Source organism: Anopheles maculipalpis, chromosome X (genome assembly GCF_943734695.1).
Source record: "Anopheles maculipalpis chromosome X, idAnoMacuDA_375_x, whole genome shotgun sequence".
Taxonomy (NCBI): Eukaryota; Metazoa; Arthropoda; class Insecta; order Diptera; family Culicidae; genus Anopheles; species Anopheles maculipalpis.
This window is the reverse complement of record NC_064870.1, coordinates 12,353,391-12,363,593: the sequence shown is the minus strand read 5'-3', so window position 1 is coordinate 12,363,593 and position 10,203 is coordinate 12,353,391. Positions and strand designations below refer to the sequence as shown.

The following is a 10,203-nucleotide window of genomic DNA, read 5'->3' as shown; positions in this document are numbered from 1 at the left end:
TCACGATACGAAGGGATTCTAGCTTTGCATAGGAAGGGAAACAGAAAAACAAAACAGAAGAAAACACCCCCCCTCGTAATATAGGGGACATTTGTTTATTAGCCAATGCCATTTATGTGTGTATGAGGGTGCGTGTGTGTGTGTGTGTGTACGCTCGCACAAATTGAATCATTGTATTTTAAGGATCTTTAACATTTTCACGCCCGAACACATTTACTTTTTATTTAATTCCAAGAGGACGGCTCTTTGCCGTATGGTCAAAAGACCCGAAAACATACTGTACTTGTAATTAGCCGAGGATCGCAATAATCGAATGCTAACAAAATACAAAAGAAGAAGTAGTAAAGAGAATCTCCGACTAGGGAAACGTCACTCGCGTGAGCAGGTCTTGGGAAATGATTACAATACGGAGATTTAAAATGAAACGAGCAAGAGAAGATATAAAACTGGGAATTGCAAAAACAGACAGCAGCAGCATCAGATCAGAACGTTCAGATTTAACTCATATGCTTGTCACATGTGAAGCTCGGCAAATCAAATATGGCTGAACGTGTCTAGCAGCCGCTGAAAACTGAGGGTGCATCGAGACACGGCATACGTCGGCAGGATACCACAATCCCCGGGCATGCTCGCATACACTCACACACACACACACACACACGCCCTTACAAACGCGATAATAAACATGCAAATTGCTTTGCAAAGCTATGGATAATAAAACTGGATGGTGTGCTCTTGTGTGCTTTCTTTTTGAGCTCGTGTTGTTGATGTTGTGTGGCGATGCCATCCTTGTTAGGGATTCAGTGTAGCGTGTGTGGTTGCAGTGCCACCTGCAATGGCGGGAAACTCGGTCGTACGGAAAGGAAGCGACAGACGACAGATCAAGAAGCTACTCGCATTACCCCATCTGGGGCATGTAATCTGTTCGCTTGTTGTTGTTGCCGCTGCATAATTCGTGTTATTCCTCGATTTTCTTCTACGTACCCGGTTCGCGTCACTAGCGCGTACCGTATCGACGACACTGTATAAGTTTCAATGGAGCACAAAAACAAACATACCGACAGCATCGTTCGATCGTTAGCGTGTCGCGTTCGGTTTATAATGTGCCGGGAGACACCTGCGCTGGTATGGAACTTACCGCAACTGTTGACTGCTGGCTGATGGAAGCGTTCGCCGGCAGGTAGCAGGTACAGTGGACCGGACAGCTGTACGCCGTGGTTGAGGATGGCTTGCAGTGTACCGACCGCCAGCACTATCCAGCCCCACGATCCTTCCGGATAGTAGTGGCGGCGCAGGGTGGACGCTTTTGCTGCCGCCTGGCCGGACAGACAGCCGTGCTCGTTGCAGGTCACGTTCGCGATAATGGCGGTGTTGCCGCCATTAGTGGTTGACGTGGTCGCTGCACCACCGGTGGCCGGTTCGTGTGCTGCTCCTTCCGCCGCTCGACCATCGACACCGACTCTACACCAGAAACAAGTAAGAAGAAAGGATGTGTGTGATTAGTTGCGACCTTCAACAATTGACCGAAACAATGTCCGAAGTTAAAAGGCTAATGAATTGATGCATTAGGGTAATTAAAATTTAAAAGGCCACATTAATGGCACCTACTTGTGAGCTTTGGCCGTGTCGCGTTGCGTTGGTGCGGGCACTAGTGCGGCCGTCGTGATGGCGGTGTTGATCGTGGTCGGCACGACGAAGCTGTACGTACGTCCTTTCGCGTCGATCCGCTGCAGTATCGATGGCCAGGTTTTGCTACCCTTCAGCGAGATGGCGGCCATAGTCTGGTAAGGGCCGGTGGTAAACCGTCACCAACAGTGTCCGGTGTCATTCGTGGCTTGATTGTTTGCGTGTCGCTGATGTATGCTCTGTGGAAATGTAGCGAGAGAGAGAGAGAGAGATGGGCGAACTTTAGGATCAGTGGATTCTTTCGTAATCATAAGAAAACCGCTAAATGTCTCTTAAAAAACCTTTCTAATGGGAATCATTTCGATTAATCCATTTTGGTGGGCCCTTTTAAAGCTTTAATTTATCTATAATCTATGGGATTTACCACATTTCGGGTGAGGGGCTGTGGTATGCAGGTGAGAGCATCCTGTGTTTAGCGTCTCGGTGACAAACTTTCATCCAAAGCGACCATTAGCTTTAGGTTCCGGTTGTCATAAAAACCTTTTGGGATGGATTTTAATGGCTCCGAAGCTGTATGTATGTGTGCGTGCACGAAATATATTGACTTGCATTAGTGCTTGATGATAGGGTAAGGAGGAAATAGCTATTCCAAGGTAACAGGGTTTACCAAGTTCATGGTACAGTACACTTTAGTTAAACAATGGCAGAAGATTAGGTTCAGTGCATAAACTTATAAGCTAGCGTTCGGTACCGAACTTAGTCCGGATGGTAGAAGATTTCGCTTTTAAATATTGGAAAATTCGCAAGGTTGCTGGCAGCCACTCGGTCGAACTGAACAGGCTGAAGAATCCTATCCACTCCATACACCCGTCCCTACATACGACACTTTTGAGGCACGAACTCTGACCAAAACAGACTAAAACATACTCGTTGTCGAGTTCGAAAGGAAGATACTCAGAAGGATCGTTGGCATCATATGTGTGGAAGAACAATGAAGGATCCTGGTGAACTCACCATTGTGCAGTGAATAATACTCGCCAATATGCGGAGAGCTAGTCCGTCCGTAAAGTCTTTTACGCTCAAGTTGAGATGGACTGATGGCGATGATGAATCCTCCGGAAAGGCCAGGATATCGGATGGGTAGACGTCGCTGCGAGGACGTGAGTGAATTCGTGAACTTCTTTTCATTTTGAAGTCATGGAGCCTACCAATTTCTGGCTTCCATGGCTTTATTGAACCCGTAGCTCAGAATAGTTAGTGTTACTTACGGGGAGAAGGTTTGGACGAGATTCGATATCCAAGGTCTTGCCATGTGACCTCCAGACCAGAGAAATAGAAATAAAGATATATCAAACAGGCTGACGCCAATCTCTCTCTCTCTCGCATGGAATCAAAAGCAGCCTTACGAATTGTGTCTTTCATGTGAATATGTACAGTACAAACCCCTGCAAAAGAGGAATAGCTTCAAGTGGGCTTCCGTTACAACCGTCCGTGTGTGTATGTGTACCAAGTCTTTGCGTGTGAAGCGCATCTTAAAGTTTTCCAACCAAGCCCAGCAGTGCTTTAGTTTTTCTCTTGCGTTGCTCTCTCCAATAACCGTTTCTACACTTGTAGCATACACTTTACTAGTGACGATTATTTCACACCGCTGCATCAATCACAAACAGTCTGTCAGAGATCTGGGCTGGGAAACTGGGAAGCATTCCGCCCCACCGATTACTGTCCCTTTTGGGGCGGAATTGATTTTTATTGCCTTTTCCCCTTCGTCGCTGCGTCTTCGTCTCGTTCATTCGGCGTAGTTTTCCATCGCCGCGTAAACTCATTAGCCAGCAGTGGTTTGGTTGAAGATACGAATAAAACGCAAAAATCAAGCAACCCAATCCCGAAGTGTCAAATGTGAAAGTTCGCAATACTGGCAGCCATTTTTCGGGCAAAACAATGTGTAGCAACTTGTGTTTAATCAAGTTCGAAGGTAATATGCTTACAGCACTGTAAAAGTAAAAAAAAAGGGTTTAGGATTTATGGGTAACGATTCAACACTCGGGACCACTTGGTGCCATGTTTGACTTTTCCACGCCAACAATACATCTGTAGTTCCAAATTAAGTTTGACGATGTCCTCTTCACGAGTGCGGCAGCAAATCTCTGGACGGAAAGTGTCGAAATCAGCACATCAGCGCTACACACTAGAAATACCGAATCCCGGTGGCATATGGGCAAATGTTTACCAACGCATACACACACACACAGCGTAGCCATCGACATTCTACAGGACAGGGCCATACCGGCCATAACCCGGCATTGAATCGGTTAGCCGGTTATTGTATTTGGACAGTCGAGAGCGGCACGAGGGAGGCAGCTGGCCCAATCCAGAACGATTGGGACAAGTTAAACCTGCACAAGCTCGGTCGCCCACTGCTAGACGGTGACGACGGCGAAATTCTCACCGAAAAACCCCAAGGTTACCAGTCGGTTATCGCTTTTCTCGAACTTGCTCTGCTCTGTCTACGTGTGTCTGTGTGCTTGTGTGCAGGGCGAAAGGGAAAATGGTTGAAAAGCAATATTTTACCAGAGAGCACCATCGCTGTGTGCCGGTGTGTGTGTCACGGTTTATGGATGTTTCGTTGAGCAAGAAAACTAGGACATTGGGTGCACCTTCGCCTACCCAAAAACCCAGGGTGGCATCCGACGCTCGGCAACACACACACACACATACACAGATACATATCCCACCCGCAAAGCAAACCTTGATGTTCATTCAGCTTTGTGCTCTCCTGTTGGCTGTTCAATTGGCATGGGTACAGAAAATGGGCGAACCTCCTACGATATCTAAGATGCCGACGAGTGTTGCTGCGGAGGTTGTACAGACAGTTGCGATGATGGTTTATTCAACCCACGTCATCGCCCCAATGCTGGCATTACTTTACGACACAGCCTCGTGGTTGCTCCACGGTATGCCAATAGTGCCTCCTACCACGCTGTGCGCCTACAGCGCTCGAGCTATGCTAATAAAGGGGATGCCTTTAAATTTTGTGCCGGACAGCACTGAGCTTGCAGCTCAGGGAGCCTCCAGACTCTGGGCAGCTTTAGATGAGGAGGAGGAGGAGGAGGAGGTGAACGAGACCGAGTGCACCCTTCTGGGCTGTCAAAGGGGCAAAAACCGGGTCGGCCACTTCTTGACCGGCTGATGCTGATAACTGATGGCCGGATGATTTAGGTTATCCGTCTTGGTTGGTTGCTGTATGTCACGATGGTCGAGGGAGGGGTTTTTTTTTCTCTCTTCGGGACAGACGACTGCCGATTACAAAGATTAGGCTAGAACCCTACAGCGTGACTCGCTTCGGGAACGTATCATAATCCCAATCTGACATGGTCCTGCCCCAACAACATGCTGCAGCAAATCGAATCGTTCCTGACTTGTTAGCGAACCAAGCTAACGTATCATTCATTACTTTGTCATTGTCCGAGCAGACGTTGGTACGTTGGTTGGGTAAGCGTGAGATAATAATGATGCCATCTGTTTACTCGTATAGTGGCAGAACAGCAAATCGTCCGTGTCTAAGCGATGGTTGTCCCAACAGGAAAAACAAAAAAGGATTTACAAGTTCTCTTCATTTTCAATGAGTCCTTGTAGATTTGATACTAACAAAAAAAAAAATGGTGCTTTATCTAAGGTAACATCCGCTATTTTATGAATATAGGATTTCTATCAACCTCTTACAATAAACTATCGAATTAGTGAAGCAAAGTTTGCGTATCCGGATATCGCAACTAGTTAGCTAGCAACGATTCGCTTCAATGTATGCAATCCGTGTGACAAATGATGCAAACTGCATTAACATGCATCGTCACCGTCTCCCGGAGTTGGAGTTGCTGTGAGACCCCCTTTTCATTAGCGTGATTACAAGATTTTGTTGTTGGTCGGGTGCGGGGTCCTTAATGTCCTGTGCCCTGGAATGGCGTAATAAAAGGACGCGCTCCAGACAGTTAGTGTGGGTCACTGGGACTGGGGAAGGGGGGGGAAGGGAATGGTCCGTGGGCAAATGACCCCGTTTGGTGGTCTGGCGAGATTGTGTGCGCTTGTGGTCTGCCAGATGCAACGTCCAAGTCAGTAGGTCACCCCGTTTACCGCTGGAATGCAATCGCACTGCACACACGTACCGGCTGGTGCGGGGCAAGTATAGCAAACAACCACACAAACACAACTGCACACGTACAAAAAAAAAACACACACAGCCAACGGGGGTTGATTTGTCGAACGATGTCGTCGACGCCATAATATCTCGGGCGCGCTGTCGTCAGTTTGCATCGGCTCCTGTCGAGACCATGACCTACATAGCGGTCGAGCGATGGCCACAGTGCCTTGTTATGCCTCCGTTTGCGGACACCCGCTTGCCAGACCGGGAGTGTTTGCAACCCACACACACACACACACACATACGATGTGCCGCGGAGAAGACTTTTTGCAAAGGACTAGCAAGGATCCAAGGAACAGGATTGTAAGTTTCGGCGATTTTTTTTTTGGAGAAACGGCCCCTTTGGACCTATACCAAAATAGCTTACTTACAGTGGGAAGAGAGCTCTCGTCGGTGTGTGTATGTGTTTACGTTGTTGCTGTTTTTTTGGTTGCTGGGAGAGTGTTGATTGCGTGAACTTCGCCGCGCTGTGCCCCGCGCACACATCATCATCTCCACATCCTTTCCAAGTACAGCAGCGCACAACCCTTCACAGCGGGGCTTGTCTGATATGGAGTTTGAAGCACCCGGAGAAGGGTGAGGAAAAAGGAGGAGAGGGGATGGTGGGGATGTGTTTTCCTCAGGATGTGTGAGGTTATGGTTCGGTTGATAGTTGGTTGGTGTTGTTGCGTTTTCTTTGCTGCGGTTTTTGCGGGATGAAATTCACACAATTGCACTCGAGATTACGTGCTCTAGAAACAAAGCACACTTACATACACACTACAACGTAATCACACTTACAAAATTACACACACACACACACATACACACGCTTACACTGATTAGGATACGTTAGAGGCAAACAGGGGGTTGCCAGGGTGTATCTAATGCTGGGAGAATGGGAAGTTTTTGTGGACCAAACCGTAACGATAATCTCGGCGATTTGTGTAAATGTGAGGTGTGTGCTGGTGTGTCGCCATGCTCGCACGACGCATAAATATGTAAACTAAGGGAGACGGTATTTTCAACCGTTCATACACAAATACCCGCTCGAACTAGCTAGTCGTGTGCCTGCCGGTGTTTATCGCATCGCAGCCTTCAGAGACGCGGTTGTAACGCGCTTAGAAATAAAAATATTAACCCCTTGTTAGCATTGCGGAGGCATCCCTCTACCCTCTTAGGCCGCACCGCACCGGACGTGCCTGCGCCCATAAATACGCCGAACGTAAACAAAATCAATTTCACTGTCCGCACGCTACCACGTAAAGGACCGCACCGTAGACATGATGCATCGCCATGCTCACGATGGGTTAGCTCTCTAATTTGCAATTATTCGGTCACTAATTTCCCAAAAAAGCTGTGAGGGGTTTCGAATTGGGGTTAGACTATGGCGGGGAGCCAAATGGAGTGGAAGAGGAGGAGTTGTGAGGGATAGCGGATGGTAGATGTTTATATATATGCGGGGGGATAGTGAGGTAGCGTAGCGCGGAATGCAATCGGCGGCAAACATCGCAACTTACATCGGACACATTAATTTTTGTCGCGTTTATGAGCGCGCGGCGGCCTCTCCACCTGTACTTCCTTCTCCCGATGTACCCGCCTGCCTTTTCTACGGTAACCGGGGTGACATTAATTGATATGATGTTCTCGTCTCCGTGCTCGTTCGAACGTACTATTAGCCAAAGCCGAAATCACAACATTAGGTTAAGGCCTACGTTCGATTAGACGGTCTTCACGACTTCAACTTCAACTCTGCACACACACACACACACACGCACAAAAACACACACCCCCCCCTCACTACTTTGAATCGAATTCGAAACCGAAAGTTTGGCGCGTTTAAGCAAACCAACGTGTGTCTGGAACGGCACGTTTGCTGCTCGCGTTTATCACGTTTACCCGGGGCGCGCGTATAGGCGATCCTTCCCCAAAACAAGAACCGTCACTGAGCGCGCTCTGTTAACGCGTTTGGGTCGCGCAACGGACACGGATCGACTGACCACGGACCAACCGTGGCCCGATACAAAACAGCACCCAACATACCCCCTTTCCCGAAACACCCCCATCAACGGGGTTTTCCGAAACGTGCGACCCAAGAGAGGGAGACATCCGAAAAACGCTGAGCAAAAGGCGAACACTTTCTCCGGATTCCTATCTGCTTGCTTCCTCGGCAGATCGTGCTCGTGCACGAGATAGCAACGTCATCAACAAGCTTACCGGGACGACCCGGGTAGCATGGGTGGGGGACGGGTGGGAAAAAAGAAAAACACACAACCACACTGCACACTCTCGGAAAGCTCGGAAGCTGCGGCGAAGCACTGTGTTCGGGTTTCTGTGCGCTGGCTTCGTGTTTTTTTTTTGACGTCGTACGTTCGCTGTTCTCGTGCATCCTTAAAGGATACGGCCAGGGCTACCAACAAACCATAATCAGCAAGGGAAGGCGTCACGCTCAAGCTCGTTTTTCCCGACTCGGGGTGTTTATCTTCTCACTTGATTATTGCACCTTCGCACAATAATCCACCCGGTGTGTGTAAGGTACGTTTTACGGCGAGAATCGTATTCAAATGCACCAAAAGCAAATGCTGACTGATTCGATACGACTCTGTCTCTCTCTCTCTCTCTCTCGATCGGCTCTCGGCGGTCTGGTCAGGTTTTGTGCTTTCTTTTAGTCTAATTTTGAGACACAAATTCCCTTTTAGAGGTCACATAATCGGATCCTGTGCAGCCGCGAGAGAGGAAAAAGGTCAAACAAGGTACTGTTTTATCTGTGTTATTCGTAATAAGTGGATGAGAGGGGGGGCAAAGGAAAACTCAAACGTGGCTCTTATCCTAATTGGACGCCATTTTTAATAGAAATATTACTTCTTTAATCATATTACAACAGCTAGTAGTAGAGCAATACAGTGAGTGAAAAACTTTTTCCCTACCAACTCGGTTTAAGATTTGAACCCACGCCTGTCATAGCTGTGCCTGTCACTAACGCACCACTTACCGACAATACTATCCGACCGTTCTCCTGTTCGATGCCATATTCCTGATTATAAATTACGCTTGAGGGGATAAAATTTATGATTGGAATGCCACCTTTTATTGCTTTCGAATTCATAATGACATAGCGCCAGCAAATGGAGCTTTTCTTTTTTAATAAAAAAGAAAAAAAAAAGAGGTGCAAAAAAAAACACGAGCAAATTCATTCCGTTTGCAGCATTTTTCTTCCTCCTTCGTTTCAATAATTGGCACCGTGTGATACTTACAGGATGTCATTACGCATTTATTAATGTAAATGAAAAATTATCTTAAAAAAAGCTGTAAATTGCCTGCAGGGTCGCCCCTTTTCAGTGTTGATCACCGTTAGGTGATTCGCTTTTCGACAAAAGTCACTGCATTGATAAAGGAAAACGGATGCTCTTAATAGGTGGTTGAAGCAGTGGCAAGGTTGGGCTCGTTCGCCACAGCTTTGTGCCTGCTGTGTGCTCATTAATCAAACTCACGCTCGTCAAGCGTGCAGCAAGCGGTGACGTCGTAAAAGCGTTAGCCACCGGTTGCATGGCGGAAAAAAAAAAAACGGGAAGCATTTTGAAGTGTATCTCTTCGCTGGACGTTCTGATTCGGCTCCTGTCGGATGCTTCCCCAGCGGATGTTATAACTCGCGGCTGTGAAGCAGGTATTTAATAAATGGAAAATTATGACCCATCATCATCAGCATCACACGTCAAACGTAGTGGAACGTAAGAGGTGCAACAGTTGCGCTAGAGTTCCTGCATACTCACGATGACGCATGACGATATTCTGGGGCTTTATTTTATTCTTTTGCGATTCTTTCTCGTTTTTAATCAGTTTATGAGGCATGGGTGGTGGGGGTGACAGAAGATGAGCGGGTGGGTGTTGGAGGTCCGTTTTGAATGGATAGTAGACCTGGTGCAATGGAAAATGGCAACTGCTAGTGTCATCTATCGCACTTGCGAGGCAAAAGCTTAACAAAGCTTGTTGGGAAAAATTTCGATGGCTTTCGGGAAAATGGAAAATGTACATTTTAATACTTACTATCAAGCTAGGGGAGCTTTGTGCTGAAAGCTTTACAAGAATGTTTTATTAGGAAAGCAAGACTTTTACGAAAGCTTTGATTCAACTTAACTTAGAACAAAAAGCTTTATAACCACAATTTTCTTCTTGAATCGGGAAAAAAACGCATTACTAAATTTTTTTTTTTTGTCTTGGTGCGGCCGATGGTGATGCGGCAATGGCGTTGGTCTTTATACGGTTGGACAGGGGTTAAATTCTCATTTGGACCGTCCCCCCCGTGGTGAGGACTATCCAACTACGTGGTATTGAAAAGTCTAGTAAGCCATTCGATGATCGACGTGACCCAGTAGGTCGTTAAGTCAAGAAGAAGCAGAAGAATT

At 47.2% G+C, this 10,203-nt stretch overlaps 1 protein-coding gene across 1 annotated transcript in view; it reads left to right on the top strand.

The window, feature by feature from the left end:
- The first annotated feature begins 6,257 nt into the window (after positions 1–6,257).
- The window catches only part of LOC126560583 (uncharacterized), a 499,122-nt gene continuing 495,176 nt past the window's right edge, over positions 6,258–10,203 (top strand). Inside the window, exon 1 of the mRNA XM_050216545.1 lies at positions 6,258–6,264. The gene's annotated coding sequence lies outside the window, so the exon portion shown is untranslated. The remainder of the gene's footprint in view (positions 6,265–10,203) is intronic.